This window comes from Ambystoma mexicanum, chromosome 11 (assembly GCF_040938575.1).
Source record: "Ambystoma mexicanum isolate Mex_15411 chromosome 11, UKY_AmexF1_1, whole genome shotgun sequence".
NCBI lineage: Eukaryota > Metazoa > Chordata > Amphibia > Caudata > Ambystomatidae > Ambystoma > Ambystoma mexicanum.
In genome coordinates, this window is record NC_090934.1 from 1370855762 (window position 1) to 1370881352 (window position 25591).

Genomic DNA, 25591 nt, shown 5'->3' on the forward strand with positions numbered 1-25591 from the left:
GATCCAGACCCTGGGAATTAACCAGTGCAGGAGGATCACCTGGGTGAGGGGTCTTTAGGGAATGGGGGCGATGCAGCCGATGGTGAGACACCGTATTCCCCCTCCCCCTTTTTTGTACACCTAACCCATCATATTATTTGGGATTCTCCAATGTCCCAACTTCCCCTGGACCCCTTTATACACAAACACTGAGCTGAGGAAGAGGGCAACTTGATACTAACAAGGCTAACTCTTATACATCGCACTAGACATGCCCCGTTAATCGAGTCCGGCAAAGTCAGGCACTTGACTTTAAATGCAACATTTGATACCAATTAGCTCTCCTCACACGGATAAAAGGCAGAACTCAGAGACACACTCTGAGCAAGGTGGAACACGAGTAAGAGAAGAACTTCCGGGGCAAAGGCAAACCTACTGGAGCAGAGCAAGGGACCAAGGGACGAGAGCAGCAGGTTGAGAACCCCAGGAGTTCCGTACAAGAGGTTGTTGCCTCTATTAAAGGCCACAAAACACACATGGAGAAGGTCATATCCCAAAGCAGAAGGGTGCATTGTGTTTCAAGTACACTAGCGGCCCTCCCGGGTGAACGGCAGAGTTGTGGAGGCGAGGCCAAACCTTTGGTGCTAACAGTGACTCATGAATGGTTAATTGTTAAGACAAGAAAGCAACTCGCACAGCCGGTGAGTTGGCAAGCGACCTGAGTGACAGTGTGTGTTAAGGAAATATTGAAGTTGCAACATTATATCGCAAGTGAAGACTGCACACATGTGGATGAGATGCGAAGAAAGGCAGACCTGTGCATGAACTTTGAAGTAAGGACAGATGTGAAATCAGCGATGGGGGGGCGTGGCTAACTGCCATGTAGAGCGGACGCGTCTCCTGTGAGCTCCGCATCGATGTGCCATCATAAGCTGATTTTCATGCATTTCTGCTAACTTTTAAAAGCTGCAACTTGCACCATTCGTTGTCGGATCTCATCTGCTGTTGCTTGACCCGTCTTTCAGGCGGTCGGAGACAACCAACACCGACGTACGTCGAGCTAGAAGAGCCGGAGCCGCGAATCAAAATGGCGGCTCCCGCGTCCTGAGTTTCAAGGGACCCGAGCACGCTTGCACCGCGGAGGACATCATCCATCGGGGCCTGCCGGGGAGCCGGAACAACCGGCCAGCCCACACCAGGGTCGGGAGAGAGATCAACCGCGCTCCTAGACAGAGCGACCCGCCCCCCGAGCCTCCATCCTGCGGCGTCTTGCCCGCGACCGCGGGGCCCAGCGGAGCCCTGACAAGACCTGCGGCCGGCCGGAGCCGCGAAGGTAAGTGGGGCGGGGGGTAACCAGCGACTGAGGACTTGTGACCGCATATCACCGGGGCCTTGTCCCCCCCCCTGCCAATGCATATCTGCGCCTGGGAGTGTCGCCGTAGCTAACCCGGCCCGACGCTCCACTTCCACAAGATCTGGTGGACCCCCAGTCTGCTCAAACCTGACGCCTGCCTCTTCGGATGCCCTGGGCCCCGTGGCGACAGCTCGAATAACTCCGCCGCGCCTCTTAACGGCGGCCTACCACCGACGCCCGTGGCGCGAGAGCACTGTGCCCTCACAGGATGGCTGGTAAAAGTAGCAGGCCCAAGCAACGGCAGACCACCTTGGACACATACGCCGCCAGCGAATCCCCTAACCCTGAGAGCACAATTTGTGTGCCCACAAGTCTTCACTCGGACCACACAGCACCGGCGGTACCCGAACCGAGCAACACCCAGCTCCTCGAGGCCATCAAACTTCAACAAACAACGATGGAGCACAAAATCGATGCTGTTGCAGTTGACCTGGTCCTTCTGCGCCAAGATGTCCGCTCACTGGCCGGCAGGACTGACGCGCTCGAAATACAGGTCAAGGAAAATACAGAATCCAAAACGCAACTCCTCCGAGACGTAGACGAGCTCCGGCAAAGAGTCAAGAACTTGGAAGACAGGGCGGAAGAAGCGGAGGGGAGAGCCCGTCGCAACAACATTCGTCTCCTTGGGCTACCTGAGGGCATCGAGGGCTCCGACCCCACTAACTATATTGAGAACCTCCTGCTGCAAGAGGTGGGAGCTGGCAAACTCTCCCAAGGCTTCTCCATTGAAAGGGCCCACAGATCCCTTGCTAAAAGACCTCCGCCGGGAGTTCCACCCAGGCCGGTGATTGCGAAAGTCCTTAATTACAGAGATCGAGAAGTGATCCTAGCCTTTTCTCGAGCAGGTGCTCAAATCAAACGAGACTCTGCCACAATTGCAATCTATCCTGACTACACCTTCCAGGTTCAAATGAACAGAGCCCAGTTTATACACACTGAGGCCAGATTGAAGGCAGCTGGGTTACGCTACATGCTCCTGTACCCTTCGAGACTCAAAGTGCTGCACAACAACAGGGCACACCTTTTTGAAACTCCGGCACAGGCCAGAGACTGGATGGATGGACAGCAAATTCCTGACATCGAAGAAAAAAAGCGGAAACCTAGATAACGTTCCTCCCGTCATCCCGACAGCATTCAAGCAGCCTTCTCCCACGACTGGCGGGCGGAATGAGCCCCCTACTCAGCTGAACGGATCCTGATACGGAGACACTCGAGTCATGGCCCACTCCTCCCCCTGGAAATTTCTTTCCTTTCTTGTTTTCTTTTTGGGTGTATATACCCACCCTTAGGGCACCTAGTGACCCAAGCACGGTCCTATGGTGCGGAAACAGGATTGTCATAAAGAGGGTGACCTCGCTGGGCTAGTTCTATGTTTGGGTTGTTTACAGTTAAGGGGAGAAGGTGGGAAACGGGGAGTTATTACCACAGTTGGGAACCGCAAACGAAAATCACCAAGACCTCGGAAGCACTCGTCAAGCATTTCAACATCAATAAAACTCAGAGTCCTGCCGGCCCCACTCGTCCGACTACGTAACAACTATGGCTGACACAGTTAAGATCGTCACATGGAACGTTAGAGGCCTAAACAGCTTTGTCAAACAACGACGCGTCCAGTCCTACTTGAATAGATGCAAGGTCGGAATCGCCATGCTCCAAGAGACTCACATGTCAGCCAAAAAACTAGACGCCTTGGCCAAAACTTGGCGCGGCACCCTAGTGGGTTCCACATACTCCTCCTATGCCAGAGGGGTCCTGATCTGGATTGCCCCCACGGTCCCCTTCAGGCTGACCAGCACCAAATCAGACAACGAGGGGAGAATGGTTGTGGTTTGTGGTTCCATTGAGGGTAAAGAACTGTGCCTGGTCAGCACTTACGCATCCAACCACAACGCAACTACCTTCTTCCACTCCCTCTACACACGACTCACCCCGTATATGGACAGAATCACAATATACGGGGGGCGACCATAACTGCACCCTCGATCCTTTGCTGGATAGATCCGACGACAAACACGACCGCCCCTCCCCTCTGGCCAAAATACTTTCCAGATTAGTCCACCAGCTACAACTAAGTGATATTTGGAGGGACCAGCACCTGGGGCAACGTGAGTACTCCTTCTATTCCCCCCCACATGCCGTGCATACCAGGTTAGATTATATTTTTCTCAGCCAGACACAGCAGTCCATGTTTGTTGACGCACATTACTTGCCGAGGGTGCTGTCCGATCATTCTCCCCTGCTGGTTACCTGGGAGGTGTTCCCGCCTAGACCCCCCATACCCACGTGGAGATTGAGAGCCGAAGCTCTACTTGATACATCATTCAGAGAGCACATTAGAGACGAGACCGAAGAATATTGGGAGAACAACCTGCACAGCGTTAAACACATAGGCACCGCCTGGGAGGCATATAAGGGGGTCATGCGGGGTGAGATGATCGCAGCAGTCGGGGGCGCTCAGAGATCCATCACAACCCTGCTGGAACAGGCCGAGGGAGACCTGCGCACCCTCGAGGGCAGGGCTGACTCATCTCCCGATCATTTACTTAAAATTTCTGATCTTAGACAAACCTGCCTAAAGCACTGGGAAGCCCTTGGCAAACTAAGCTACGCCAAACACGGAGAGAGTCCATGCCCTGGGAGACGAGCCCGATAAACTCTTAGCCTGGCTCTACAAAAGGGAAACCCCCAGGCCGCCCATATGCCACATACTCGCACCAGATGGCACTACTGTGCATACCCAACTGGAAATCAACTCGGTCTTCTCCAGCTTCTACCATAATTTATACTCTGAGACCCCCCCCCCCCTCGGACACGGGGATCGAGGACGCCCTTGATGTCATCGATTTGCCAAAACTAGACCCGCATATGGCAGAGACCCTCGATGAGCCCATCACTCCCGATGAGGTCAAGGTGGTGATCAGAACGCTACCGGCTGGGAAGACCCCGGGCTCGGATGGCCTCCCGGGGGAGTTCTATAAAACCTACGAGAAAACACTTGCCCCTATACTGACCCAGGTCTACAATGAGGCTTTCGAGCGTGGCGCCCTTCCGGATTCCCTGAGCGAGGCCGTGATAATACCCTTACTCAAACCTGGGAAGGACGGAGCAGATTGTGCCTCATACAGGCCCCTCTCCATGCTAAATGTAGACTGCAAGATCCTCACTGCATTACTCGCCTCCAGGTTTTATCCTTCCCTGACCTTAGCAACGCCACTGGCCTCCCGGCCGGGCAATTCCTACTGCACAGAGCGGTCATACAGGCCCTAACTAGCAGGTGGCCCGTCGCTGGCGACCTGATTGACGAAAATGAATGCATTGAAACGATTCTTAATGCCGCCGAGGGAGGCCACGAAACCTCACGTATCTACGAGGCTTTACTATGGGGTTCCACCAAAGAGGACCTCAGATGCCGAGACAAATGGGAGGCCGAACTGAATCTGGTTTTCGAAGACAAAGCATGGGGCGATATAACCCACTACCATAAAATCTCCCGGAACGCCCGATTACAGCTCATCCAACTGTACGTCACGAACAGAGCATATCTCACCCCCGAAGCCATATCTAGATTCACTGGTGCGACCACTCAATCATGCCCCAAATGCAGCAAACCCAAGGCAGGCATGACCCACATGTTCTGGGGATGCCCAGTGATCAGGGAATTCTGGATTCAAGTGAGGGATAGAGTGGCTGGTGCAGACATTGACATCGAAGTGGACGAGCCCTCGGCATGCATCTTGGGCAGATTTAGGCGAAGCAGGGAGAACAAACCCCTCAACAGGCTGAGAGACCTTATTTACATAACTGCCAAAAAGCGCATTGCCATGGGGTGGAAGAGCCCCAAAGGCCCACCTATGCCCCTATGGTGGGGGGACCTTACAAAGTGGATTGCTGCGGAAACCGTGGCATGGGAGACTGCGATCCAAGTGCAGAGGCTTGACTCCAGCGAAGAGCTACACCGATGGGTGGCCTTAACTGTACCCTTGCTGTACCCTGAATCACAAGAGAGCGAGACAGCTGGGGAAAGCGACCCTGGCCCGAGCATGGACTCTTGATGAACTTAGTGCTTACTGTGGTCTTGGTGGGGAGGGGAGGGAGGAAGGGGTGGGGAGGGGAGGGAGGGAGGGGTGGGGGACAGTTGGGGATTTAATTGTTTTTTCCTCTGATATGCTCAATCATTTCCACTGATACCTGTTTTACTCTTGGTTATTGTTTGTAATGAAACTAATAAAATATATTTAAAAAAAAAAAGACATGTGAAATCAGCGATACTGTGTAACGGAGTGGTCCGGCAAAAGGAAGTAGCCCACTCGAAAGTCTCAGTGAAAAGTTGAATTGTTTGTAGCGTAGCGATAAAGTGAATGAACAGTAAAAACAAAGTGATGAAAATTAACCCAGAGAGAAGGGGAGAGTAAAAAGCTGAACATTGAACTTTGAGTGGAAGTGGTCCTGCGGAGGTCTGTAGAGAAAGCCAGTCGCATTCGAAAGTCTTCGACATGGAAACGTTCTGAGCCCGACTAAGGGAGTCCAAAGTGTATTAAGTTTGGGGAAAGGAGCCCCCTGCAAGTATTGTTGAACGTTTGTTTTGTGAAAGGTCTGAGCCTGACAGAGGGGGACCGGCATGACATTTTTGAGCATCGTTTGGAAGATTGGAAAGAGAGACTTTAACGTGGAAACCCAGGTGGGCCTCAATGCACGTTTTGAATTGATTTTGTGTTGAAACCCCGAGCCAGAGTGTGTAATCCTGCCTACGAGGACTGCCTTACTCTGTGCTGTCTAACATGGGTAGGAGAGTTGCCACATTTATTCTTTATATTTTGAACACTGATTTTCCTTTGCATACATATCTCCTTTATACACTTTTTGTACAAGAGATGGGGCAGGCATTAGGTTTTTTGATTTGGTGGACGCAACTAGGAGTGTTTTATTTATTATTTGGAGGTCGAGACTACTCCCATCCTAGTTATAGGGCAAAGTAAGACTTTTACCAAACCTAGAAACTTTGATAATGGTTCTATGTTTGTGTCAGTGTCATACTTGTGATACCATGCCTCCCCTACAGTAGTCTGAATGAAGTCTAGAGGTTCAAGCCAAAAAGATCCTTTATGAGCAAGATCACACTGATTTGCATATGGTCGATGTGCCCCTAAAAAGAGAGTATACAAAACGTGGTGGAACTCTGTTAAAGTGTATCCCCATTGTGAGGACTAAATGTAGTGTTGAAGCAATCCCAATCATGGTGGCACAGAGCCACCCTCTCTCCAAACCTTCCTGCCAGTTACCTTGATGGCAATGTGCAGAGGACACTCCTCTTTGCAAAGAGAATCTTGAGCTCATGTGCTAATTTGTGTAGCTCTAGCTGTTAACTTAGAGCTTAATTTTTTAGCATAACTTTGCCTTCCCCTTGTTGCCTTCTATAAGCCTAAATAAAATAATCTTGGTCTGGTTAAAATTATACTAACCTGTTAGCAGTGGATTTTTTGATCACTTTTAACAAATAGAAGAGATCAAAGAAAGTGACCAGTCGCTGTCGCTGGTCGCTGTCAGTAAATTCAGACATGATATATTTGCCAGATGGAATTATGGAAACCAAAATGAGTTTTCCAAAAACATGCCAATACGTTCATGTGCCAATAGAAATAAGTGATTTGGGGGACAGGAGAATAATTTGTATCAGAACTGCTCTGCTACAGATTATGATAGTCAGAATTTTTGCACCACTGTTTACCATCAAAATGATATTGCCAGGAGAGCAGAACAGTTACAGCAGCGAAACGAATCTGGACTATTCGTCCCTTCTCCCCACGGGGGAGCCACCTCCTTTGATGCTAGGGATGCGAATCTGCCAAGGAAGACCCTCCCTGGTAAAGTGGGACCTCACTGGGAGTGACTTCAGGGGACAAAGACTCCCATATGGGAATAGAAAAGAATGATGTTAATTTTGTTTCGAATCCAACTGATAGTGACATTGTTTCAACCTTGCTTCCGGTAATGCTAGATTCCCTTTGAGCTCAACATTCAGAGGAACAATGTGCCCCTTTCAAATATGGCGGCGGAAATGAAGAGACGAGGAACCTTGGATGGGTGAGAAGGAATCCTTTGCAGAGTAGACACGCATCCTTAACTTAGTTTTGTAGGCAGGGAAATCCCTCTTAGCAATCTTTTTCTTTATTGGGTCATGCCCCTAGCCTCGCTACAAATCCCTCCCGCCTTTTTGCTTTTGGCGTGTCTTTTTCGAATTGATTGTGACCTCCCACGTATTCCTCATCATATGATATCTCCATATCCAGCTTTAGCTGCTTTGGAAATGTTTTCCAGCAGGGGGCACTGTGTGTCAATGCCTGGCGACTTGATGTCCCTCAAAGGCCTCCGTCTCGATGTCAACGTCATCGATGGTATACAGCACGCACGACTGTTGGCTTCAGTTCCGTTTTTCCACGAGAGGTATCACTTCGGAAATCGGTGCGCTTCGTTTCCTTGACTAGAAACCTTTGAGTTGAGTGATAAAGAATGGCATCATCGTCGGGGTTCAAAAAGTGTCATGACTGCGGGGAAAAAAAGTCCCTTACTGACCCCTATCCAGGTGTGTCTGTGGTGTCTAGGATCCACTCCTTTAACAGAGTGTGAGTCCTGCCCATCGATGACAGCGAAAGCCCTGAAAGAGAGTAGAGGGAAGTTTGCTGCAGGTAGGTCTCATAAATCCCCTTTAACGACTGCGTTGAAAAAGCAATCCAATGACGAGTTGAGAGTTGTCTCCTCATCGAAAGTAAGCTAAAAGGTCCCGGTGACGCAGTGGTTCACACCACTTGTCCTCATCCTCACGGCATTCAAAGAAAAGGCACCACATTTCGCCATCTTCGTCGAGTTCCACCCTTCAACGGGTCATTTGCTCAACCAAATCGTCCCCAGCTGAATGGGAGGGATTCAGACTTAAAATGCTCAAAGTATACGAGAATGTAGCCACAAGCCCCTCGAAGAAAGATAAGAGCCATGCCCATGTCAATAAACACGACAAAAATAAGGCAAAGGACAAAACCTGTGCGCCCTTGGGCCCATGTTTCCAGGAGAAAACTCCTCGGGTGCCCTTGGAGGTTTTCTCGAGTAGAGAAAAGACTCCTTCGAAAATAAAGTCATCGGTGCCGAAAGACTCAATGTCAGTGCCTAAAATGTCCCTGACGCCCAGCCATCGAAGCCCTCGACGGCATCAAAGACTTCGACGCCATTGTTGACCAACATTGCAAAACGTACACCCCAGTACCAAGAAAATACTTTTTTGAGTCACTTTCCTCAATTTATGAGGATCTTGAGCCATCTTTGGATGAATCACATATGTATGGGTTGCAGTGTGGGACACCAGGTATCCAAGAAGCCTTGATTTGGAAGGAATTGTGTCCTCCCAACGTATTCCTCAACTTGGACATGTTAATGTCCAGCTTCCGCTGCTTTGGAAAACTTTTTTCAGCAGCGGACGCCCTGCGTTGATGTCGTAAAGTTTATGTCCCTCGAAGGCCTCCATAAAGGGTGACGTCATCGGAGAACATATATAGCACACGGGGCGCCAGTTGGCCTCAATTTCATTTTTCTACGACCGCATTCGCTTCGTCAAATGAGAATCTGCGCTCCGCATCATCTTCGAAATCCTTCGATATGTCTTCATCCTCGACACCATCAACACGAAGATTGGTTTAAAAAAATGCTGGGACTGCAAGTCCAAGATGTTCCTTACCGACCCACACTGTGTCTGCTTGTGGTGCCTAGGGGAGGACCACGACACGGCCAGTTTTCAAAGTGTCAGTCCATGACAGGAAAGGCCTTGAGGGGAGCGGACGGGGAAACTCCAGGTAGGAAGAATACCCAAATCCCTTAAGCCCCGGCCTGCTAAGCCTTCGACCGACAAGTTGAGAGGAGACTCTCCTCGGAGGAAGAAGGCGCAGTACTCTAGATCTAGGAGTGGCTCCCACCACTCTTTGTCATCAGTGAAAAAGTCAAAAAGGAGGCACCCGAGGTTGCCTTCATCGACGCCTTCGTCCGATGAGTAACCCGAAAGGGACGCATGTCTCACAAAAAAGTCTAGCCCAGCCAAAAGGAAAAGTAAAAAATCTTTGAAAAACATGAGCCTTCAAATCAAGCCGGTAAGGATAGGACTCGCTCGAAATCCTGCACGCCCTCGAGCCCGGGAAACGGCCTAACAAACATCGGGAGCTCTCAAGGCCTTCCTTCGATGAAAAGCACAAAGAGAAGTCTAGATCGAGGTCCTCAACCCCATCGAGACCTTCGAAACCATCGATGCCAGCGTTGTCCTCGACGCCTGCCAGGCCTTTGGCGACAACAGTGTACCCGTCAGGCTCTCAACGTCGATAACTTCAAGAACAGCTACGCCACATACGCTGGCTGCTCCATCGAAGCCAAGCGGCCTTCCTCAATCGGCGCCAACAAAGTCTTTGACGTCATCGAAGCCAAGACTAACTTTTTTTGAGAAAGTTTATACTCCTTTACCCAGAAAGGAGTTTCTCAAATCACTCTCTTCAATCTATGAAGATGAGGAACACTCTGATGAGGAAGATGCTCCCTTTGGGTTGCAATATGGGACACCCAATGCTCCAGAGTGTCTGATATCAGAGGAGTCCAGGATATAAAAGATCTATATGACAATTTACAGTCTGCGAGTGGAGTTCACTCCCTTATGAACAGGACTATCTAACCGATATATGGCATTACAAAAGACGGTGGCTTCAAATTGGGAAACTCTGGAGACTGATCCGGCAGTTAATAAGAATCTGAGAAAAAAAAATACTGCCCTCTCCAGTAGTGACCCCAACTACCTGCCGAAACACCCTACGCCAGAGAGTCTGTGGTGCAGGCGACTACAGCAACTTCAAAACAGGCAGCGTACCCTACCATCCCTCCTGATAGGGATGACAAGCGTGTAGATGGATGGGCAAGAAAGTTATTTTCAGCAGGGAGCATGGCACTGAAATCGGCCACCTCCACCTGTGCCCTGGCAACATTTTCGTATACACTGTGGGATTGCATATCTATGGCAGCAGGCCATGTTCCCGAGGGGGGAAAAAAGGGATGGCTTCTTGGTTATTGTTAAGGACGGCAAAGAAGCTAATTGTGAAGCCCGTCAGTCAGGATTGGATACTGCAGATAGTGTAAGCAGCTCCACTGCTACAAGCACCGTGATGCACAGATATGCGTGGTTGAGGAAGTCTGGTTTTGCACCAGATGTGTAGTCTAGGCTTCTCAACATGCCTTTTGACAGGTCTCATCTTTTTGCAGCAAAGCTGACGAGAGCCTTGAGAAGTTGCAGACCTGGAAGGCAGCAGTCAAGTCTTTAGGCGACGATGTTAGGCAACCTCAGCCTTTTCGTCCTAGGGACCAACCTTGGAGGGGTAGATCTTTTCACTAGTACTCCTCTGTTGGAAGGGCGAGAGGAATGGCCAGTCAAAGGGTCCAAATAATGTTTTGTCGTGGTGGACGAGGTAGAGATGCCAAGCCAGCTCAAGTAGCAGCCTCCTTACCATCTGCTTCTGCAGCAGCCGCCACAAAACCACTCTGAGGTCTTGAGTCAGAGTACACCAGTGGGGGGCAGAATGTCTCAGCATCTGCAAGAATGGCGAAACATTTCTTCAGCTGCTTGGGCTCTGGAAACAGTAGCCCATGGCTACTGCCTTCCTTTCAGAAAAAGACCTCAGAACAATCCACCGGGGAGCCGCTGTTTGATAGTTCCGGATCCACTCCTTGTGCAGGAAGTTTGAATCCTGCTGGAGAAAGGTGCCGTAGAATCGGTACCTGTAGCAGAGAGGAACAAGGGATGGTACTCCCCATATTTTTCTACGCCCGAGGGTTTGTACCAAACAGATGGTGGTGGCGGCAGCGTATCTCAGGAGAGGGGGGATTCACGCCTACCCCTACCTGGATGATTGGCTGATCGGGGCACGTTCTCCGTTCTCCAGAACAAGCCCTGGATCATCTGAAAGTCACCTGCCATTCTTGCCGCAGATTGGGCTTCTCCCTCAATTACAAGAAGTCCCATATGGCACCTTCTCATCAGCTCCAGTACATCGGGCTGTATTAGACACATCCTTGGGAAAGAGCTCGCCACCTGAGGTGATGGTTCAAGACATTCTTCAGATGGTTACCAAATTTCAGAATGCCCAAGATGTTCCGGCCTTCGATTTCTTGAGGTTGCTTGTCCTCATGGCATCCTGCATTTTTCTGGTGCCAGAAGCCCACCTGAGAATGAGATACCTTAACTGGGCTCTAAGAACACAATGCTCCCAATTCTCAGGAAAAATGTCGGACCATCTTCAGATTCCACACAGGGTCTCAAAGGATCTATGGTGGGTCTGCAGGGAAAATATTCTGAGGAGAACCCTTTTGGCAACTATGGCCATAGATTACAGTAGTGACGGGCGCCTCAGTCAGGTGGTGGGGAGCCCATGCCAACGATCTGACAGTCAACGATCAATGGTCTCTATCAGAGTCCAAACTACACATCAATCTTTTGGAGCAGAGGGCAATCAGACTAGCGCTGAATGCCTTCCTGACCTCTGTACGGGGAAAGAATGTCCTGATAATGACGGACAATACGATGGCCATGTATTACCTCAACAAGAAAGGAGGTGTAGTGTCACTACCACTGTGAAGAAAGGCAATGCAGCTCTGGTACTGGGCAATTCAAGAAGGAATCTCTCTATCAGCAGTTCACCTGGCCGGAGAGGAGAACACAGCGGTGGATGCTCTGAGCTTGAAGAGCACATTCGAAGGGATTGCGTCCTCCGACGTATTCCACATCTATGACAGTAATCACCACAGCTGTGCTGCTTCGGAACATTTTTCGGCGTCCGTGTCCTATTTTGATGACGTCGATATGCTGTCCCTCGAGCCGATGTCACTGGATGTTATATATAGGACACACAACGCCTCTAGCCTCAGTTCTGTTTTTTCTGCGAACGTGTTTGCTTCGGAATCTCGGCGCGCCTCGGTTCTTCTCCTGTTGAATCGGTTCTTCTAACTTGGTTGTTTGTGAAACATGTCTTTGTCGTCTTCCACCCCGCGGTCGGGTGCAAGAAGTGCTGGGACTGCGATTACAAGATGTCGCTTACAGATCCGCACGACGTCTGCCTGTGGTGCCTCAGCGAGAGCCACGCTTCCGATGACTGCGATGAATGCCAGTCTTTGACGCCAAAGGCCTTGCGGGAGCTGAAGAAGAAGTTATCTGTAGGTAGGGTTTCCAAACCCTGTAAATCGAATCCGCTGGGCTTTTGACCAACGACTCGAGGCGTAAATCCAGGGGGTCTCGGTCCCGGAGTGGTTCCTGCCATTCCTCTGCCTCTTCTAGGCACTTGCGGAAGTGCCGTCACCGGTCGCCTTGCCCGTCCTCGTCCGAGGACTCCGCCAGACGGCAGGTAGCTTGTCCCAACAAGCATTAATCTCTGGCGGAATGGGACGCATTTCGTAAGGAGATGATGGCGATTTTCGAATTGAATTGCTCCGTTCCGTCCGCGCCTTCGAAAGAAGCCGGCAAGGAACGCGCTAGGGCCACCGCTTGCACCCCTTCGGGCGGTCGGCGCAATCATCAGGAGTTGTCGAGGTCCCAATCGGACAAGGTAGATCGCTCTAGCCATGCCCGCTCCAGGTCCTCGACGCCCTCGAGACCGTTGGAGCCTGTGAAGCCTTCTAAGAAGGAATCGACGCCGTCGGCGCCATGTCCGTCGAGGGACTCTCTCGAGGATCCGGCTCCGAGGAAGTCATCAATGCCATCGGCGCCAAGGCTGTCGAAGGACACGCTTGGGGCTCCGCCTCGAAGCCGTTGTCGAAGTCATCAGCGCCTCGCTCATTGTTGACGCTGATTCCGTCGATGCCCTCAACGTCTTTTGTGGAGGCTTTACCGGAGGTACCCCAGAGGATGGTGGAAACTCCGAGGAAGGCCCCGAGTAAATCAGTGGGGCCTGTGTTTGAGCCTTTTTCTGTGCCCTCATCCTGGGATTTATTCCAGCCTTTGGATTATATCTCAGAGGTGGATGAAGGGTCAGATGTTGAGGGGTTTGTTCCTCATGAGGTTCCTGACGAACTGTTGTCTGGTCATAGCCAGATGGAAGACCTGCGTCTCATGTCGAGGGTGACGGAGTACTTGCGGTGGTCTGCTCCACCTGTGGATTTTCTGCAGGATGACCTGACAGATATTTTGGACCAAGATCCACCCACTGACCCTGTGCTGCCATTTCATATGGCCTTACAAAGAAGGGTGGCGGCGGCTTGGACTGCTCCGACGAGTCTCCCGGCAGTGAATAAGTCGCTAGGTGGTGCAGGCAGTTATGGCCCCAGCAAAGCAGGCTGCGTACCCTACCATTCCTCCGGATAGGGACGACAAGCGCTTTGACGGTTGGGCGAAGAAAGTGTTTTCATCTGGGGGTATGGCTTTAAAGGCAGCCAACTCTGTTTGTGCCTTGGCAACATTCACTTACACTCTGTGGAACTGTGTATCTTTGGCGGCTGAACATATTCCCGAAGGGGAGGAACGGGATGGTTTTCTTGCCCTCGTTGAGGATGGCAAGGATGCCATGTGTGAATCCGTTCAGTCTGGTCTGGACGTGGCAGACTGTGTCAGCCGGTCCTTGGCGGCGAGCACCATGATGCACAGGTTTGCGTGGTTGCGGAAGTCGGGGCTTGCTCCTGATGTACAGTCCTGGCTTCTCAGCATGCCCTTTGATGGTGACCATCTTTTTGGCAGCAAGGCTGACAAGAGCCTTGAGAGGTTGCATATATCCAAAGCTGCAGCTCAGTCGTTAAGCGCTGCAGTATGTCAACCTCCGCCTTTTCGTCCTAGGGGACAGCAATAGAGGGGAGGTTCCTTTCGATACTACTCTTCCTTTGGTAGATTGAGGGGATTTGCCAGTCAAAGGGGCCAACGTAGGAGTACCAGATGTGGAAAACAAGGTACTTGAGGTGCCAAAGCGGCTCGGGCAGTTGCCTCTTTGCCCTCAGGCACTACTGCAGCCGCTTCAGTTCAGTCGTGAGGTCATGTCCCATGGTTCGCCGGTTGGGGGAAGAATGGCATGCCATTACTTCAGACGTGTGGGTTCTGGAGATCATTCCTTTCCGGCAGAGGCCTCATGACAATCCATCGGGAAGCTCTCTTTGAGGAGTCCGGATCCGCTCCTTGCGCAGGAAATCAAATCCCTGCTGGAGAAAGGCACCATAGAACTGGTGCCTGTAGCGGAGAGGAACAAGGGATGGTATTCCCCATATTTTTTGATTCCCGAAAAAAGACCGGGGATTGAGACTCATCATGGACTTGCGTGGTTTGAACAAGCTCCTCAGGAAGGACAAGTTCAAGATGGTTACTCTCTCTTAAGTCCTCCAGGCCCTGCAACTTCAGGACTGATTGGTGTCTCTTGACCGCAAGGATGCTTACTTTCATCTGCCGATTCATCCCAAGTACAGGAAGTACCTGAGGTTCGCGGTTGGCGACTCGCATTTTCAGTTTCGGGTCCTGCCGTTCGGATTGACCTCGTCCCCGAGGGTCTTCACCAGGCTAATGGTGATAGTGGCAGTGTATCTCAGGAAAGGGGGGATTCACGTCTACCCCTACCTGGACGATAGGTTGATCAGGGCGCGCTCTCCCGAGCAAGTCCTGGATCATCTGTCAGTCACCTGCCACTCCCTTCACAAGCTGGGCTTCTCCCTCAACTTAAAGAAGTCCCAATTGACATCTACCCAGCGGCTCCAGTACATAGGAGCAGTGCTCAACACATCCCTGGGGCAGTGTTCGCCTCCCCAGGTGAGGGCTCATCACATTTTGCAGATGGTGGACAAGTTTACTTGTGCCAGAGGCCTGGCTGTGGATGAGATCTCTGCAGTGGGCTCTCAAGATGCAGTGGTCGCAGTCCTCCGGCCTGATGTCGGATCCTGTTTAGGTGTCGCCCTCGGTCCCCCAAGATCTTCTGTGGTGGTCCGTCACAGGCAATCTGATGAAGGGGGCTCCATTTTGGCTACCCTGGCCGGAGGTAACGATCGTGACGGACGCATCCCTCATGGGATGGGGAGCTCATGCCAACGAGTTGACAGTCAGCGGTCGTTGGTCTCCGTCGGAGTCCAGACTCCATATCAATCTGTTGGAGCTGAGGGCCTTCAGGCTAGCCCTGAAGGCTTTTCTGCCGTCTGTGTGCGGAAAGAATGTCCTGTGCCTGACGGACAATGCAGTGGCCATGCACTACCACAACAAAAAGGGGGGGGCAGGGTCTCTCCCACTATGCAACGAGGCAATGCAGCTCTGGTTCTGGGCCATCCAGCAGGAAATTTCGATCTTGGCAGTTCATCTGGCTGGAGATGAAAACGAGGCGGCGGATGCTCTGAGCAGGCAGAGCACGGTCTCTCACGAGTGGGAGCTGGCTCAGGAAGTTCTCATGGAGATCTTCGCACTTTGGGGGACCCCACAAGTGGATCTCTTCGCCACCGGTATCAACCGGAAGTGCGAAAGATTCTGCTTCTGAGGAGCCTTAGGGGAGGCGTTCGTAGTGGAGTGGTCCTTCTCACTGCTGTATGCGTTTCCTCCAGTCCCCGTCATTCCGCAAGTGTTGCAGAGGTTATGGAGGTTCGGTTCCCGAATGATACTCATTGCTCTGGCATGAGCCAGGAGAACGTGCTACCCGGACCTTCTCGACATGTCCATCTGCCCTCCACGCCGTCTTCCCTACCGAGACGATCTGCTCTCACGGGAGGGGGGTCGGGTTCTCCATCCAGAGGTCAAGTCACTCAGCCTTCATGCTTGGTATCCGCCAAGACACCTTTCACGGTGTTCACGGTGTTCCATAAGGACAGGGTTGTCCTTAGGGTTCGTCCTCCTTTTCTTCCGAAGGTTGTGTCAGAATTTCATTTGAGCCAGAAGGTAATTCTTCCAGTGTTTTATCCCCTCTGCATCCTGGTAAGGAAGAGGAGAGGCTCCATAGGTTGGATCCTAGGAGAGCTTTAAGTTTCTACATCTCACGGATGTCCCGGTTCAGAGTGGACGATCAGCTCTTCGTTGGATTCGCTGGAAGGCGTTTAGGTCAAGCTGTTTCTAAGCAGACCTTGTCCCGTTGGATCATCTTGACAATCTCTGAATGCTGCCGTCTGGCAGGTAAGGACCCTCCGGTAGGCTTACGGGCCCATTCTACTAGGGGTATGGCTGCCTCTACTGCCATGCCGAGGGGTGTTCCCATTCGTAATATCTGTGAAGCATTCACATGGGCCTCTGTCCATACTTTTGTAAGACACTACTCCCTGGATTCTATCCATGGGCAAGATTTAGCCTTTGGTAAGGCAATCCTCTATTCTGCAATTTGATTGGGCATTCTAAAATTCTAAATTCTTTTCCCACCTCCATACGTTGGTACTGCTTTGGGAATCTGTCATAGATGTAGAATATGTCGGAGGACACAATCCCTTCGAAGAACAAGTTACTTTCTTACCTGGTTACGTTCTTTCGATGGGATGTTCCTCCGACGTATTCCACATCGCACCCTCCCAGCCTGCCCCTCTCCAGAATTTCTTATGCGATTGCAGCTTACGTTTCCGCAAGGCTTTCTGTAGTCATACTGGCAGAAGATTGGTGCCACACGTTCTGGGGGAAAAAACTACCAGTGAGGCTAGAGGCGTCGTGCGTCCTATATATAACATCCAGTGACGTTGGCTCGATAGAGACCCTCGAGGGACAGCTTATCGACATAGGACACCAACGCCGAAATATTTTCCAAAGCAGCACAGCTGTGGTGATTACTGTCATAGATGTGGAATATGTCGGAGGAACATCTCGTTGAAAGAATGTTACCAGGTAAGAAAGTAACTTGTTCGTCTCCCACAAGTGGGAACTAGCTCAGGAAGTACTTCAAGGGATCTTCACCCATTGGGGAACCCCTCAAGTAACTGGAAGTGCGAAAGATATTGCTCAAGGTGATTTCCCCCAAGAGGCGCTATGGCTGATGCGTTCGTAGTGGACTGGGAGTTTCCACTCCTGTATGCGTTTCCTCCAGTCCCCGTCATTCCTCAAGTGATCAGGAGGTTGAGAAAGTTCAGTAAGCGCATGATCCTAATTGCACCGAATTGGGCCAGGAGGACATGGTACACGCACCTTATAGGCATGTCCATCTCTCCTCTGATACGTCTTCCACAGTGAGAGGATCTTCTCTCACGAGAGTAGGGTCAGGTTCTCCATCCAGAGGTTAACATTCTCAACCTTCCCGTCTGGTTTCTAAAAGGTTGAGATATGAGGATTGGGACCTCCCAGATGACGTTATGGAGGTGTTCTTTCGGCTAGAAGATCAGCAACAACATCCTTGTACCGTTGCCATTGGAACAAGTTTTGCAACTGAGGCAAGGAAAAGAATGTGGATCCTTTTCTGTGTAAAACACCAGACATATTGGCATTTCTTCTATCTTTAACCAATTCGGGACTCCAGATTGGTACTATTAAAGGCTATCTAGTAGCGCTGTTCATTTTGAAGCGCTCATCGGAGGAATGCTCTTATTTCAAAATCCCACTGGTAACTCAATTCCTGAAAGAACTCACTAATGTGTATCCTCCATCTCCTTTCCAGGTTCCGTTTCGGGAGCTAAATCTGGTCTTAAAGTTCCTAATGTGTGCACCCTTTGAAACACTGCACATGTGTCCTCTAAGGTTGTTAACCTTTAAAACCATTTTATTGGTTGCGCTCACATCAGCTAGCAGAGTGAGCGAGTTGCAGGCACTGTCAGTAAAGCTACCCTTTACAGTCTTCTACAAGGACAAAGTTGTCTTGAAGGTCAAACCTTCATTTTTACCGAAAGTCGTTTTGGATTTTCATTTGAACCAGAAAATTGTCCTACCCTCCTCCTCCTCCTCCTTGTAAGGAGGAAGAAAGACTTCATAGGTTGGATCCTAGAAGAGCTCTAAGCTTTTACATTTCGAGAGCATCCAAATTACGGTTTGATGATCAACTATTCATAGGGTATACAGGACTCAAACTGGTTCCAGCTGTTACCAAGCAAACCTTATCGAGGTGGATCATTTTGGCTATTTCTGAGTGCTACAGTCTGGCAGGGAAAGACCCTCCTGAAGGTTTGCGGGCTCATTCCACCGGGGCATGGCCACATCTACAGCCCTTCAAAGGGGAGTTCCTATCAAAAATACCCGTGATGCTCCAACGTGGTCATCAATACACACGTTCACAAAGCATTATGGTCGGGATGCTTCCCATTCTCAAGATTTTGCTTTTGGCAAAGCAGTTCTTTGTTCTGCCCTGGAAGATGTTTAATATATATAATTTATACACTCTCCACCAAATTCTAATACTGCTTTGGGAGTCTGTCAAAGATGAGGAATACGTTGGAGGACACAATCCATTTGAAGAACAAGTTAATTACTCCTAGTAATGTTCTTTCGACTGGATGTTCATCCAACGTATTCCTCATTGCGGATGTTCATCCAACTTATTCCTCATCGCCCTCCCATCCTACCCCTCTGTAGTCTTTCCCATGCTATTACAACTTCCTCTCCACCAAGGTTGAGTAGTGTCATGCCAACGGGCGCAACACGTGCTATATATGTTCTCTGAAGACGTCGCCCTCAATGCCATCGACGCAGGGTGCCCTCCGCTGAATAAAGTTTTCCCAAGCAGCTGAAGCTGGACATTAACATGTCAAAGATGAGGGATACGTTGGAGGAACATCCAGTTGAAAGAAGGTTACGAGGGATAAGTAATTTGTTCTTCTGTGGAATCGGGAATACAAATCTTCAAGACACCCTACACGACTGCAAGTGGTTTGGGCACGTCCCCAATTTGGAAGATCAGATCCCTCAGACCATGCTGATGGTTCCTAAATACAACTGTCCAGGATTGTAGAATATCTGGGTTGGAGTAGGCTTGGACCTCTGTTTGAACTGGACGACCTCACGGATAAGAGACCTCAGGAGGACCCTTTTCTTCCTAGTACTGTAATTCGCAGATTTACCTGGTTGAGAAAGTCTGTATTTTCTCCGGATGTGCAGTCCAGACTTCTTAACATGCCCTTTGACGCCACACATTGATTTGGCGACAAGGTTGAAGAGAGCCTCAAGAAGCTGCAGACCTCCAAAGCAACAGCCAAATCCCTTGGTGCTGCAATTAGACAACCGCAACCTTGCCCCACTGTATCGGCTTGGAGGTGCAAGTCCTTTTGCTATTACTCCTCCGTTGGGAGAGGGAGAGGACTGTCGAATCAAAGAGGTCAGAGAAGATCACCCTACCCGCGTGGTGGATGGGGGAAGAGGCACTATGACTGCCCAGGCAAAGGCTAATTTACCATTAGCTGCTGCATCAGCTGCCTCAAAACCACTCGGGGGCCTTAGTCCACAAGACCCCGATGGGAGGCAGACTCTGACAGCATCTGCAAGAATGCCAGATGCATTGCCATTGGAAACAGTTGCCCAGGGTTACTGCCTTCCCTTTCTAAAGAAGCCTCATAGTCATCCACCGGGGAACCGCTCTTTCAGAGTTCCAGATCCGCTCCTTATGCAGGTAATCTTGACACTGCTAGAGAAAGGTGCTATAGAACCAGTACCTCTGACGGAGAGGACAAATCGTTGGTACTCCACTTACTTCCTAATCCCCAAGAAGGACGGAAGTTTGAGACCCATTTTGGACTTCAGAGACTTGAACAAGTTCCTCAGGAAGGACAAGTTCAAGATGGTTACCATGTCTCAGATCTTTCAAGCCCTCCAGCTCCAGGACTGGATGGTGTCTTTGGACATTCAGGATGCTTTCTTTCATGTGCTAATCCATCCCAGGCACAGAAAGTACCTAAGGTTCGCGGTTGGCGGTTCTGATTATCAGTTTCTAGTTCTGCCTTTTGGGCTGACCTACGCCCCAAGGGTTTTCACCAAGTTGATGGTGGTGGTGGCAGTGAGTCTCGGGAGAGGGGAGATTTACTTCTACCCCTACCTGCATGATTGGCTGATCAGGGCCCGGTCTCCCGAACAGACCCTGGAACATTTTAGCTCCACCTGTCACTCCCTCCACAGACTGGGATTCTCCCTCAATTAGAAGAAGTCCCACATGATAACATCTGAAAGGCTCCAGTTCATCGGTGCAGTCCTGGACGCATCCTTGGGGAAAAGCCTCACCACCCGAGGTGAGGGCTCAAGACATTCTGCAGATTGTCACCAAATTTCAGAGTGCCCACCGTCTTCCGACCTTCGATTTATTTGTTTAGGTTGCCCGGCCTCATGGCATCCTGCATTTTCCTGGTACCAGAGGATCGCCTGAGAATAAGATCTCTCCAATGGGCTCTCAGAACTCAATGGTCACAGTTGTCAGGCAGGATGCAAGACCGTCTTCAGGTTCCAAGCAGAGTAGCGCAATTACTTCTGTGGTGGACCTGCCAGGAAAACATACTGAAGGGAGAACCTTTTCTGCAATCATGCCCGTAGGTAATTGTAGTGAAGGACTCCTCACTCACGGGCTTGGGGAGCCCACACCAACAATCTGACAATCGGCAGTCGTTGGTCTCAATCGGAGTCCAAACTACACATCAACCTTTTGGAGCTGAGGGCCATCAGACTAGCGCTGAAGGCTTTCCTGCCCTCGGTACGGGTAAAGAATGTCCTGATGATGATGGACAGCACAGTGGCCATGTACTCCCTCAACAAGAGAGGAGGTGTAGGGTCGCTACCACCATACATAGAGGCAATGCAGCTCTGGTTCTGGGCAATTCAAGAAGGAATCTCCCCGTCGGCAGTTCATCTAGCCGGAGAGGAGAACACAGTGGCGGACGTTCTGAGCAGGCAGAACACAGCCTTTCACGAGTGGGAACTAGCTCAGGAATTCCTTCAAGAGATCTTCGTTCTTTGGGGGAACCCTTCAAGTGGATCTGTTCACGACCAGCGCCAACCGGAAGTGTGAGCTCTACTGTTCCAGGGAATTTCCCCCAAGAGGAGCTCTAGGGGACGCGTTCATAGTGGAATGGGAGTTTCCCTCCCGTATGCGTTTCCTGCAGTCCCCATCATTCCTCAAGTAATCAGGAGGTTGAGAAAGTTTGGGAAGTCCATGACCCTAATTGCGCCGTATTGGTCCGGGAGGACTTGGTACCCGGACCTTCTGGACATGTCCACCTGCCCGCAAATATGTCTGCAACAAAGAGAGAATCTTCTCTCACGAGAGGAAGGTCGTGTTCCCCATCCAGAGATCAAGACACTCAACCCTCACGCATGGTTTCTGAGAGGTTGAAATGTAAGGATTGGGACCTCTCTGTCGACGTAATGGAGACTTTGCTTTCGGCCAGAAAGCCAGCAACAAAATCTGTATACCGCTGCTGTTGGAACAAATTCTGCAGCTAGTGCAAGGATATAAATGTGGACCCTTTTACATGCAGTACACCTATGGTGTTATCATTCTTGTTAAACTTGCCTAATGTGAGGTTCCAGGTTGGCACAATTAAAGGGTATCTGGCAGCGCTACCTATTTTTAAGCACTCCTCTGAAGTGGTATCTATCTTCAAAATTCCACTGGTTATACAGTTTTTGAAAGGATTGATGAATGTATTTCCTCCGGTCCCTTTTCAGGTCCCAGTTTGAGATCTCAACCTAATTTTGAAATTTCTAATGTGTGCTCCATTCGAGCCTATTCACTCCTGTCCTTTAAGATTGTTAACTTTAAAGACCATCCTTTTAATGGCTCTTACATCAGCCCGTAAGGGGAGTGAACTTCAAGCCTTGTCCTGCAAGCCTCCTTACACAGTCCTTAAACCAACCTTGTTACCAAAATTGTGTCCGCGTTTCATTTAACTCAACAAATCATTCTACCTTCTATTTATCCTCCACCTGGAAAGGAAGAGGAGAGATTACACAGGCTTGGCCCAAGACGTGCACTTAGCTTCTACATTTCCAGGATGTCTAAAGTAAGACAAGATGATCAACATTTTGTTGGTTACACAGGCCATATGTTGGTGTTTGGTATCGCGGTCTCAAAACAAACCTTATCTAGGTGGATAATTTTAGGAATCTCTGAATGCTACAGATTAGCTGGAAAAGATCCTCCTGAGGGTCTCTGAGCACATTCAACCAGGGGCATGGCTACTTTCTCTGTCTTGCAGAGGGGAGTCGCAATTCAGGATATTTGTACGGCAGCTACATGGTCCTCCGTCCACACATTCACCAAGCATTATAATCTGGACTCTTCCTCAGTACAGGAAGGCAATGTTACATTCTGTACACACAGACCAATATGGAACTCCTAAATTATTATTAAAGACTCAAAAATTCGAACTCCCTCCTCCGGAAATAAAAGCACTGCTTTGGGAGCCTATCCTAAGATGAAGAATATGTGGGAGGACACCATCAATTCGAAGAACAAGTTACCCCTGGTAACGTTCTTTCGACTGGATGTTCCTTGCACGTATTCCTCATCACCCCTCCCAGCCTACCCTTCAGTAGAATTTCCGGGTTATTGCAGTTTACGTTCTTTCAGGGTGAGTAACTGTTGAGCATAGGGTGATCCAATACATTAAAAAAATGGAACTGAAGCCAACAGTCCCTGTGCGTGCTATATACCATTGATGACGTCGACATCGAGACGGGTGCCTTCGAGGGACATTGAGTCGACAGGCATTGACGCCCCTACTGGAACAATTTTCCGAAGCAGCTAAAGCTGAATAGGGAGATATCATAAGATGAGGAAAACATGGGAGGTATATCCAGTCGAAAGAACGTTACCATGGGTAGGTAACTTGTTCTTCTCAGGGGTTTCGCCCTGAACCTCGGTTTGGTATCCACTTTGGCACTTCCCTAGCGCAGCCCACTCCTCACCCGTTACTGTCAATACGTCCAGTCCGATGTGCCGATGCGGCACACTCTTGTGTGCAGTCCCTCCATCGTTGCATGTGCAGGCTTGCCAGTATCCCGCTGTGAAAGTTCCATTGTTGGAATCTGTAATGTGCAGTCTATTCTGGGCGTTTAATTGACCTGAAACACGAACAAGATACCCCCACACCCCTAATATTATAGGGTCTGTTTATACAAGTGCTCAGGGAAACCATTAATTTATAAGGAAGATCTGAGTTACAGCATCAGTCATTAAAATCTTTGCCCATTGCAACTGTGTATACTTGGAAAGAATGCAGATTGACTGAAAAGCACTGTCGATTTCTGAATATCTCTTGCTGTATTACAATTTGAGTGGTGCCAGGAATATTTCAATAGCCTCAATCCTTTGCAGGCCAAGACATTGATGTTACAATTTTGCTCTCCCATTTTATGGTAATATTAGCTTCGCTAAAGTAGAAGAGGCGAGCATTAAATGTGACTAGACACATCCTTAGAGGGCAAATTAACAGGTGTATAAGGTCACCATTGCATAGTGGAAGTAATGTAAACGGGACGAGACCAGAATATCGTTTTGAAACTAGACTGTATCTGTTAGCTTTTTTGAAATAGAAGGCAAATGACAAGTAACTGCTGTGCAGTGTGCCTTAGGAATGCTTTAGAAGGCAGTCATTTGGTGTGCTGCTAATGCTCTTCTGAGCGGCACCCAGGAGGAAATGGGGTAAACGCACATCTTAGAGGGAACACATGTCATCAGACTATTTTTGGACAATGAAGAGGTCCAGTGTGAAGGTGGTTTTGTTGGGGTATTGTAAGGGTGCAGACGTACGAGTCTGACACAGTGGGGGCATGGTGATTGGTAAAGACTTCTATTTAGGCAAAAATAAAGTGGAAACCTATCTCTCCTTAAGTCTAAGAGGGGTTTCACTGCATCTACTAATGAACGAAGGAATCGGTCAGACGGTCCAAGTAGATAAAGAATCCACAGTCGTGTCAAAATGCCTACTCCTATCCCTCACACTTGTATCTAATAAGAAAAGGGTAGTGGATCTTCTTGGGCCAGAAGAATGACTCTCTTCTTCTGGACAATTACCCACAGTTCCAATCGTAGGGGGAATTTTGTCTGAGAATCACTCCCTTCTCTAGGTCTTAGTTTCTTTCCGATGAAAACAAACAAGGTTTCAGCTTGTGGTGCTGTGAGGTTTCAGTTCCAATTCAAAAGAAAGTTTCAAGTCAAACATCATCCCTTATTGACCATAGTTTTGTGTCACGATTGGGTTCCTGGAGAATGCCTTCCTTCTCCATGCCTTTGGTTTTGAATGTCTCCACAGTGCCAGTGGAATGACTCCCTTCTCCGGGCCTTCTATCTGATTGGCTTCACGGTTCTTATCTTCACTATTTGGGGTCCTTGAGAATGTCTCCCTTTTCCAGTTATTCTATTCTCATGTTCACACAGTGGCAGGGGAATTACTCCCTTCCCTGACCTACCTTCTGATTAACGTCACGATTCACAGTCTTCAGGAAACCATCAGGAGCTATTGTTTCCTTCCCCTGAAGTTTCTTGGCTTCACAAGGGCTGGGTGGAATGGCTCCCTTCCCCCAGGCCCTTATTTAGACTTTATAATACAGTTCACACTGCCAGCGAGAATGCTACCTTCCCCTGGCTTCTGTGCCCCTTTTGGCTTTCACAATTCACAGTTTAATATTACCAGGCGGAATGCCTCTCTTCCCCTTGTTTACTTTTCACTTGTCACATGAGTTCCCAGTTTTATGAATGCGGGTTCTATACCTGTATATTCTTCCTGTCTAGGTGTAGTAATCCTGGTTCACTATCCTGCCAGGTACTGTGACTACGAAGATGACTTGGGTTACTCTTCATAAAAGGGAATGTGTGCGGGTCCCTGACCCATGTTCAAATGCATATCAACCCTTCTGGAGACCCACCACCCATCCCGGCAACCCAGGTACCTGAGGGGGGCTTGCCGGTGTTCTTCGGTCAGTCGCACGCTCTCTTCTGTGTACTTTCGGGCCTCTTGCGGCTCTTGCTGCTTTCGGGTGTGCTCTGGCTCCTCAGCGTTTGGTTCCTCGCAGAATGAGAGTCTCCTGTTGACCGTGAGTCCCAGCTGCTCCTTGTGTCTGGATGCATGCTTCTCCACGTCTCTGGTCGGCCTCTCCACAGCAGATCGGATAGGGGAAGCTCAGCCTGCAGGGCAGTGTCCTGTGAGGCGTCAGTAATGTGAGACTCACAACTGTGTTTTTTTTTCTCAAGGTTTGACATTTTATTTTAAAGAAAATTAGAAACGTAAACCCGGACTAGACCTACTCCACCAGGGGATTCCCTACCTAGTCTAGGATCTAAAGCAAAACCGCATAGCATCCAC

At 49.7% G+C, this 25591-nt stretch overlaps 1 protein-coding gene across 2 annotated transcripts in view; it reads left to right on the forward strand.

The window, feature by feature from the left end:
• The window catches only part of TRPM7 (transient receptor potential cation channel subfamily M member 7), a 2599208-nt gene that overhangs the window by 750755 nt on the left and 1822862 nt on the right, over nt 1-25591 (forward strand). The window lies entirely within an intron of this gene.